Source organism: Maylandia zebra, linkage group LG3 (genome assembly GCF_041146795.1).
Source record: "Maylandia zebra isolate NMK-2024a linkage group LG3, Mzebra_GT3a, whole genome shotgun sequence".
Lineage (NCBI taxonomy): Eukaryota > Metazoa > Chordata > Actinopteri > Cichliformes > Cichlidae > Maylandia > Maylandia zebra.
This window is the reverse complement of record NC_135169.1, coordinates 2,955,149-2,964,465: the sequence shown is the minus strand read 5'-3', so window position 1 is coordinate 2,964,465 and position 9,317 is coordinate 2,955,149.

Sequence of the window (9,317 nt, the reverse complement as noted above, 5' to 3'; positions counted from 1 at the left end):
TGTCCAGTCAGTCAGTCCTTTGTTCATTCAGTCAGCCAGCCATTTCCTCCCTCTGTACTGTTTGCTCACTCCTTCGGCAATAAACATCCACCTTCACCTACCTGCCTGTGAGTCCAGCATTTGGGTCCTCCTTCTCTCATCCACGACACTACCCTTGACAGAATGACCCGACCCCGCGTTGTGGACCCAGCGGACCCTGAACTTTTCGAGCGGCAGGAGGCAGCGCTCCTTCGCTGGACGGAGGGGCTTCGGGGAAAACAGCGGCTCTTCGCGGAGAGAGAGCACGTCTTCGAGGGGACTCGCCTGGCTCTGGGCGGGCCTCGGAGACGCCACGTTCCCCCACCTGCTGCCTCAGCTGCACCGGAGCATTCGCCGCGGAGAGTGGGCGTCACAGCCCAAGCTTCGGCCGCTCGCTCTCCCGCCGCTTCGCTCCTCGCTCGCCCGCCAGCCTTTTCACTCTCCAGCCTTTCCGCCTCGCCACGGCACAGCGGCTACACCTCCCATCTCGGCTCAGTGGAGGCTACTGTGCCAGAGGCTCAGCCGTTTACCCGGCCCGCTTCCTCTTCCCGGGGAAAGCGGCGCACACGCCGCCTTAAAACGGACTCTGTTCAGCAACTCCCGGTGGTGAGTTCCAGTGACTGTTTTCCACACCCCTCATCTGATTATCCACTTAAAACACACAACAGACTCTTTTCTGATTCATGGGGAGTTTCCCTCCTTGAGGATGATGTGGACTGGGAAGATTTTTTCTGCTCTGGCTCCCCAAAGACTGTTCAGTCAAAAACTGTAAATAGTGGTGGCAGAAAGACCAGAATACAACCCGATAGACCTGTCAGTGTCACTCACCCAGTCGTTATTTCCACTCCTATCAGTCAGCCTACACCCACTCCAGTGCCAGCTCCCAGGAGGAGGGCAGCTGCGACCCAGTCTACCTCCACACCCGCTCCTGTTTCTCGGGTGGGGGTGACTGGTGTCCAGCCACCTTCTGTGCCTGTCCCAGCGCCCAGGCTGAGGGCAGCCAGAACCCAGCCTGACCTCCCTGGAGGCTTGGAAGAGCTAACCGGTCCACCTACTATTTCACCCTTTCATCCACCTCCTGATCCAGCTTTTCACGCCCTCGCAGTATCACTGGTTAGACTAGCTGAGGTGTCCCCTGCTCATGCACCAGCTTTATTAGCCCAGGCCGTAGCTTTATCTCCCTGTCTAGCCCAGTCTGTAGCTCAGCCGTCAGCCACATCAACCTCAGCTCCGTTGTCAGCCACGCCTGCCTCGGTTCCTCCCTTAGCATCTCCACTCCAGTCAGTTCCCTCACCTGCTGTTCAGCTTTCCCTCCAGTCAGTTCCCTCACCTGCTGTTCAGCTTTCCCTCCAGTCAGTTCACTCTCCTGCTGTCCAGTCTCCTGCTGTCCTCCGGTCACCTCCTGTAGCTCAGTCTCCTCCTGTCCTCCGGTCACCTCCTGTAGCTCAGTCTCCTCCTGTCCTCCAGTCACCTCCTGTAGCTCAGTCCCCTGTCCAGTCTGCTCCTGTTTCCCAGTCCCCTGTCCAGTCAGTCCAGTCGCCTCCTGTTTCCCAGTCGCCCGTACACCATCCTGTTCGGTTCCCGGACCTGCAGCCACAGCACCCAGAGCCAGCTGTGAGCTCTCCCGCTCCTCAGCCAGGGGTTTCCGCACCCGCGGGCCCGGCCGCTCCTCAGCCAGGGGTTTCCGCACCCGCTGGCCCGGCCGCTCCTCAGCCAGGGGTTTCCGCACCCGCTGGCCCGGCCTGTCTCCAGCCAGAGGCTTCAACTTCGACTGGTCAGGCCTCAGCCTCGGCTTCAGCTACGCCCAGCCCGGCCTCTGCCTCAGCTGCACCCACGCCCGGCCCGGCCTCAGCTGCGTCCTCGTCTGGCCCGGCCTCAGAGCCTTCGTCTGCTGCAGCCTCAGAGCCTTCGTCTGCTGCAGCCTCAGAGCCTTCGTCTGCTGCAGCCTCAGCCTGTGCTTCGCCTGGTCCCGCCTTGACTGGTCCCGCCTCGACTGGTCCTGTGCCCACCGGGCCTCGGCCAGTACGCCTGACACTGGAGAGCCGCCGCCGCTGCCTTCCGCGCGGCCGGCCCCCGGACCGTCATCGCCTGAGTGGCCGCCGCTGCCTTCCGCGCGGCCGGCCCCCGGACCGCCTTCGCCTGAGTGGCCGCCGCTGCCTTCCGCACGGCCGGCCCCCGGACCGCCTTCGCCTGAGTGGCCGCCGTCGCCTTCCGCACGGCCGGCCCCCCGAACTGCGTCCACGTCGCCGCCGTCGCCTTCCGCACGGTCGGCCCCCGGACCAGCGCTGTCATCGTCGCCGTCGCCTTCCGCACGGTCGGCCCCCGGACCAGCGCTGTCATCGTCGCCGTTGCCGTCCGCACGGTCGGCCCCCTGAACTGTCTCTGTGTGGACTCCGTCCCTCCGTCCTGGGCCCCCTCCGCCCGCCCTGTCCTGGTTTTTCGTTCTTTTGGCCGTCGGGTGCCGGCCTTTGCGGGGGGGGTACTGTCAGGGTTTCTGGGTCTTTGACCCAGTATTCTTAGTTCATGTTCACTGTTTATATTCTGTCTGCTTCACCTCCTGTTTTATTGTGTTAGCCTTGGTCCATGTGCATTATGTTCCGTCCTCTTCCCATTATCATTAGTTCATTATGTTCAGCTGTGTACTCACCGGTCTCTCATTATCATCATTATCACCAGTCTGTGTATTTAAGCCCTCTGTTCTACCCATTCAATGTCGGGTCATTAATGATGTATGTCTGATGTCACTGTCGTCTGTATGTCCAGTCAGTCAGTCCTTTGTTCATTCAGTCAGCCAGCCATTTCCTCCCTCTGTACTGTTTGCTCACTCCTTCAGCAATAAACATCCACCTTCACCTACCTGCCTGTGAGTCCAGCATTTGGGTCCTCCTTCTCTCATCCACGACACTACCCTTGACAGGACTACTGAGGACTTAACCAAGACAGAACCAGAATCAGAACTAGATGATAGTAGCACTAAAAATCATCATAGCACTACACTTGTTTTTTAATTCTACCAAAGTACAATATTTAGATTGAGAAAAGTTTATATAATTATTTAGCCTTGTTGTGCAAACAAGCCTGCATAACTTAATAAATATAGAATTTGAAAAATAACAAACCTAAAAAGAAACATGAGTACCTGTGATACGGTGATACTTTTGGTAAACAACCATTTGACTAACATGTGTGTCTCACCTGCTCTTGTTCCATCTCTGTTCTGTCCTCATTCTCCTCTCTCTCTCTCTCTCTGTTCCTCTCTCTCTCTTTGTACTGACAATCATCAAATATACAGATATTTACAAACTCTTCAGATAAAAACACTTTTTAAATTGTAACATCAAATCAGACTAAATGTTTATTTTTTTAGATTGATAAATATAAAAAACACATTTGTTAACTTTAAGAGTAAAGAGAGAAACTATCTGTATTTCTTAATTGCAAATTAAGAAATACAGATAGTGAACAAGATGGCGGCGCGTGAACAACGCGAGGCTCAGTGTCTCTCCAGAATCTGCTATTTAGCGGTTTTTTATCTACTTTTAACCGGATTATTCGTCCAGAATTGCTGTGCGTTGCTGACCTACAGCAGACAAGAGCTTCTGGACATCTGGACTCACAACTCCAACAGTTTTATCGCCGATCTCCGACTCATCCCAGAGATCTCCAGAACACCGGAGGCTGCCCACTCTCCCCGGCCGGGCGGAAGTGCACGCAGACGGCGCCGAGATCGTAAACAAAGGCGAGGTAGGCGCGGAGGGCTACGGGCTAAGCTAAAGCTAACACCACACCGGCTGCCTTTACCCAGTATTTTCCTCGCCAATGTTCGTTCTCTGGCAAACAAAATGGATGAGATACGGCTCTCCATCACTAACAACAGACGGATTATGGACTCAAATGTCATGTTTTTCACCGAAACATGGTTGAACAACAGCTGCCCGGACAATGCTATCGAGTTAGCAGGACGCCACACACACCGAGCCGACAGGCTAGCAGATGACTCCGGCAAGACCAGAGGTGGAGGTTTGTGCATTTATATTAACAATGCTTGGTGCATGAACTCCACTACTACTGAGAGTCACTGCTCACCTAATGCGGAGTTTTTAATGGTCAAATACAGACCTTATTATCTCCCCAGAGAACTCACTTCGATCATACTCACTGCCGTGTATATCCCCCCCGACGCTAATGCTAGGTTGGCCATGAAAGAACTTTCTGCAGCCATTAACAAACACCAGAATAAACACCCCGAGGCTGCTTTTATTGTTGCTGGCGACTTCAACCACACCAACTTAAAGACAGTCCTCCCCAGATTCCACCAACATGTCTCCTGCCACACCAGAGGAGACAAGACTTTAGACCATGTGTATTCCAACCTGGCTGGAGCCTACAAAGCCACACCCCTCCCCCACATTGGACAATCGGACCATCTCTCCCTGTTCCTCACACCTAGGTATTCACCACTCATCCAACGTGTGAAACCTGCTGTGAGGACAATTAAAGTGTGGCCAGAGGGGACAGAGGCAGTGCTCCAGGACAGATTTAAAAACACAGACTGGAATATGTTCACCCACACAGACCTGGACCAGTATGCCTCATCTGTACTGGATTCCATCTCCGAAACCACAGACAGTGTCACCACCCAGAAACGGATCACCATGTACCCCAACCAGAAGCCTTGGATGAACCGGGATGTTCGTCTCCTCCTGAAGGCCCGCAACACCGCCTTTAGGTCAGGAGATGCACACGCCTACAGCACAGCCAGGGCTAATCTAAAGAAGGGCATCAAAAAAGCCAAACACCATTACAAAAAGAAGGTAGAAGAACACTTCTCCAACTCCAACCCCCGACGCATGTGGCAAGGACTCCAGACCATTACAGACTACAGGACCACCAAACCCTCCCCCGCATCCTCTGATGTCTCCTTCCTCAACGAGCTCAACAACTTTTATGCTCGTTTTGAGCGAGGGAACCCCACAACCACAACCAAAGCAGACATGACGCCAGACCACCAACCTCTGACTCTCTCCCCCACCGATGTAGGAGCGGTGCTGAGCAGGATCAATGTCCACAAGGCTGCAGGTCCTGATGGCATCCCCGGGCGTGTTCTCAGAGCGTGTTCTGGGGAGCTTGCAGGAGTGCTCACAGACATATTCAATCTGTCCTTGGCCCACGCTGTGGTACCGGCCTGCTTCAAATCCACCTCCATCGTCCCGATACCCAAAAACTCCAACCCATCTTGCCTCAATGACTAGTAGCACTCACCCCCATCATCACTAAGTGCTTAGAGCAGCTGGTCCTAGCACACTTCAAATCCTGTCCCCCCCCACCCTGGACCCCCACCAATTCGCATACCGCCAGAACAGGAGCACAGAGGATGCAGTCTCCATCGCACTGCACTCTGTCCTCTCACACCTGGACAACAACAACACCTACGCCAGAATGCTGTTTATAGACTTCAGTTCAGCATTCAATACAATCCACCCCTCACAACTCATCAGGAAACTGACAGACCTGGGCATCAGTTCCCTCATCTGCAAATGGTTACTAGACTTCCTGACCAACCGCCCCCAACATGTCCGGCTGGATAACCACTGCTCATCTACCATCACAATGAACACCGGTGTACCACAAGGCTGTGTGATGAGCCCTTTCCTCTACTCCCTCTTCACCCACGACTGCAGACCTGCTGATGGTTCGAACACCATCATTAAGTTTGCAGATGACACCACGGTGATTGGCCTCATCAGTGACAACGATGAGGCCGCCTACAGGGAGGAGGTGGATCGTCTGGCTGAGTGGTGCGACACAAACAACCTGCTGCTTAACACCGAGAAGACCAAGGAGCTCATCGTGGACTACAGGAGGAATGCTGACCCACATCCACCCATCCACATTAAGGGGACGGCTGTGGAGCGTGTGAGCAGCTTCAAGTTCCTGGGAGTCCACATCTCCGAGGATCTCACCTGGACGACCAACTGCTCCAAGCTGGTCAAGAAGGCTCACCAGCGCCTCTTCTTCTTGAGGACTCTGAGGAAGAACCACCTGTCCTCAGACATCCTGGTGAACTTCTATCGTTGCACCATCGAGAGCATCCTGACCAACTGTATAACAGTCTGGTACGGGAACTGCTCTGCCTCGGACCGGAAGGCGTTGCAGAGGGTCGTGAAAACTGCCCAGCGCATCGCCGGAGCACCACTTCCTGCCATAAAAGACATCTACAGGAAGCGGTGTCTGAAAAGGGCTGGGAAAATCATCAAAGACCCCAGTCACCCATCACATGGACTCTTCACCCTCCTGCCCTCTGGGAGGCGCCACAGGAGCCTCCGGACTAAGACCACCAGGTACCGGAACAGCTTCTTCCCCACAGCTGTCAGACTCCTGAACTCTGCCTCCTGACATCTGACCCACGTTAAACTCATGGACTGAACATACACACACCCACAATGGACAACTACGCAAGTTGTAAACAGTTGTAGGATTAAAGATTATTGAATGTACAGAATGATTATTTACACAGAGCTATACAGTAGTGCAGTTAAGATAAGTGAGGGTGTAGATAGTTTCTACAGAGGCTATATAAAGTGCTAGTGGTTGTGAGTGGTGGTTCACTCCATGTTATTATTGTGTGTTTGAGGGTACAGTTCCCATTTCTGTATAGCTGTATATCTCAGATTTCTGTAAAGTTATTTATTTCATATTCTGTATAGTTTTTCATATTTATATCCTGTTCATAGCCTGTACATAGCTTGTACTCACTACAGCCTGTACATACTTAGTTATAGAATATTCACAACATACTTCATACCGTGTACATTATAACATAATAGACCCATTTCTGTAATATACTTACATATCTATACTATTGCTAATATATATTGTAATATACCTATATCACTAAAGCACTTCTGGATGGATGCAAACTGCATTTCGTTGCCCTGTACCTGTGCATGTGCAATGACAATAAAGTTGAATTCTATTCTATTCTAATTCTATTCAAATGGCACCAAATTGTATTCAAACTGAGCCACACTTATGGAGCTCCACAATCCTTTTCCTGGTGTTTTGGTTGACATCTCTTGATTTTCCCATGTCAAAGAAACAGGCTCTGTGTTTTGCCTTATATGCATCCACAGCTGTGCCACCAGTTTACTCACATGGACTCTACTAACCTATCAGAAGCTTCTTCAGCTCAGAATGGAATCGTCTGCAGTTTTCTTATTAATTAACAATAAACTTAGTGTATATGTACTCCTAAATATGATGAAAGTGATAAAAAACAGAAAGCTCTGTCTCTCTTTATTCTGACATTTAACTAATTCCAAATATATTTCAATATTTATCTAAAACAAAAGTTTACTCTAAATTGATGTTGTACAGTAAAAATGTTTTATGTTTTCTCCCTAAAGTGTATGTAAATATCTGGTTACAAATGTGAATATCCTGCTGTGTACTGAAATCCCTCTTGTTTTGCATAGAAATATACTGAACAACATACAAAGCATAATATATAAAATAACATTTACCTGAGTTTTTTCTTTGAAAGAAGCCTCTAATGTCCATTCTTATATTTCAGTACATAACTGAAACCGATTTAGTCGGGGAGGGTAAGAACTGAAAATATGAAATAAACACACGTAAGCTAAGACTCTAAAAAAATAGCATTTGTTCGGCTTTTCATTTCGCCATTTGTTGATTCACTTGAAGAGCAAGTAACGTAATATGGGTCAAGTGATCAGTTTGATATCAATCTTTTGTGATGCACCGTCATATTTACATTATTTGTACGGTACGAATGATTTGCTTTGGTACCTGGTCAAACTTAAGCTCTCCTTAGTATGGCTGGCTCTGTTTCTCCAACAGCGCACTCACAGGCAGCAGCTACCCCGCCCCCTCGCTCAGTCGCTTAGTGCCTGAGCTCGGATCATACCAATATCAAGGGGGATTCACGCACAGTCGTAAATTCCCACAGTGTGCACCATGTGCTTCAAATATTGTGTGTACTTTTTGTTTTATACAGTTGTCAGCCAGGCATCTAACTATGAAAAAATTACACTCCAAAAGACCCCGGGCTTCTGACAAAACAACCCGGCTTAAGCCCAGTAAGCCACCCCCACGCTCCGCCCCTGTCAACGATCTTCAAGGGCCGCGTACTCAAAGACCGCTAAGGCCGGAAGTGTGAGGCTTGTGAAATGGGACGGTCTAGCCTCCGTTGCACTGCCCAGGTTGCCTAGCAACCATGATACTAACAGCTGGAAACGTTTCATACAACTTTGTTTGACAGAAATGAAGGAGAAAATCTTTTGTTCATTTGTTTGTTTCTTTCTACATGAGCTTTGATCATTCTCTGTAGGATTAAGCTCAGCTATTGAACGGCGTATATTTTAAAGTAAAGGCTGTAAAACCAAGTTAGTACAAACGTCACTAATGTCACGTAACTTTGCCAACATGTGGCCAACAGAAATGTTTTAATGTTCTTCGTTATTAAACATTTGCACATTAATAAGTGACATAATATTCAGTACTTACTTAAAGTTTACTCTTCGGCCGCCCCTCATCCGCCGTTTTTTTTCCGGCAAAGCCAGGAAGGAGGGTCCGAAAAAGAAAAAAAAACAAGGAGCACAGGAGTCCAGATCAGTCCATAAACATAAGAAAACAGTCATACACAAAACAAGACCATTCATGAGTCCAAGAACACAGGAAAACAGATCAAAACCCAAAAACCAAATTAGAGCCCGGAGTCCATGAAAGGTTCAGGGGGTCGACGCGGTGGTCGACAGCACAAGGGTCAAAACAGTTCAGGGGGCCGGCCGTGCACACAGCAACAGCGGCGGTGCAGACAAAACCAATCAGGAGGCCGGCCACTTGGAAGGCAGTGGAGGTCACTGAGCAGGTCCGGAGACCGGCCGCGAAGCCAGCGGTGGCGACGAACTCTCTCCGGAGGCCGGCCTTGACGGCCATAACACCCAACTAGAGGCCTGGAAAGCGGCCGGCAGAGGCGAGGCGGAACAGGACGAGCTGGGTCCAATGACGGTGAGGCAACCGCAGGACCAGACGAGGCAGGACCAGAAGAGGCTGAAGCAGACAAGGCTGAAGAGCAGAGTGAAGCTACCCCCCCCCCCGAAACATAAAGGCAAATAGGCGGAGCGGTTAGTGCTACGTTTGTGCAGATTTGTGCAGGTAAAATGAGCGTTTGTGCTGCTACAGTTTCTGAGATATAATGATTTTAATTATTACGGCCTACGCTGTATAACACCAGTGTCTGTGGCAGTGAGTTTCAGCAGCTGTGGAGTTTTGCACTT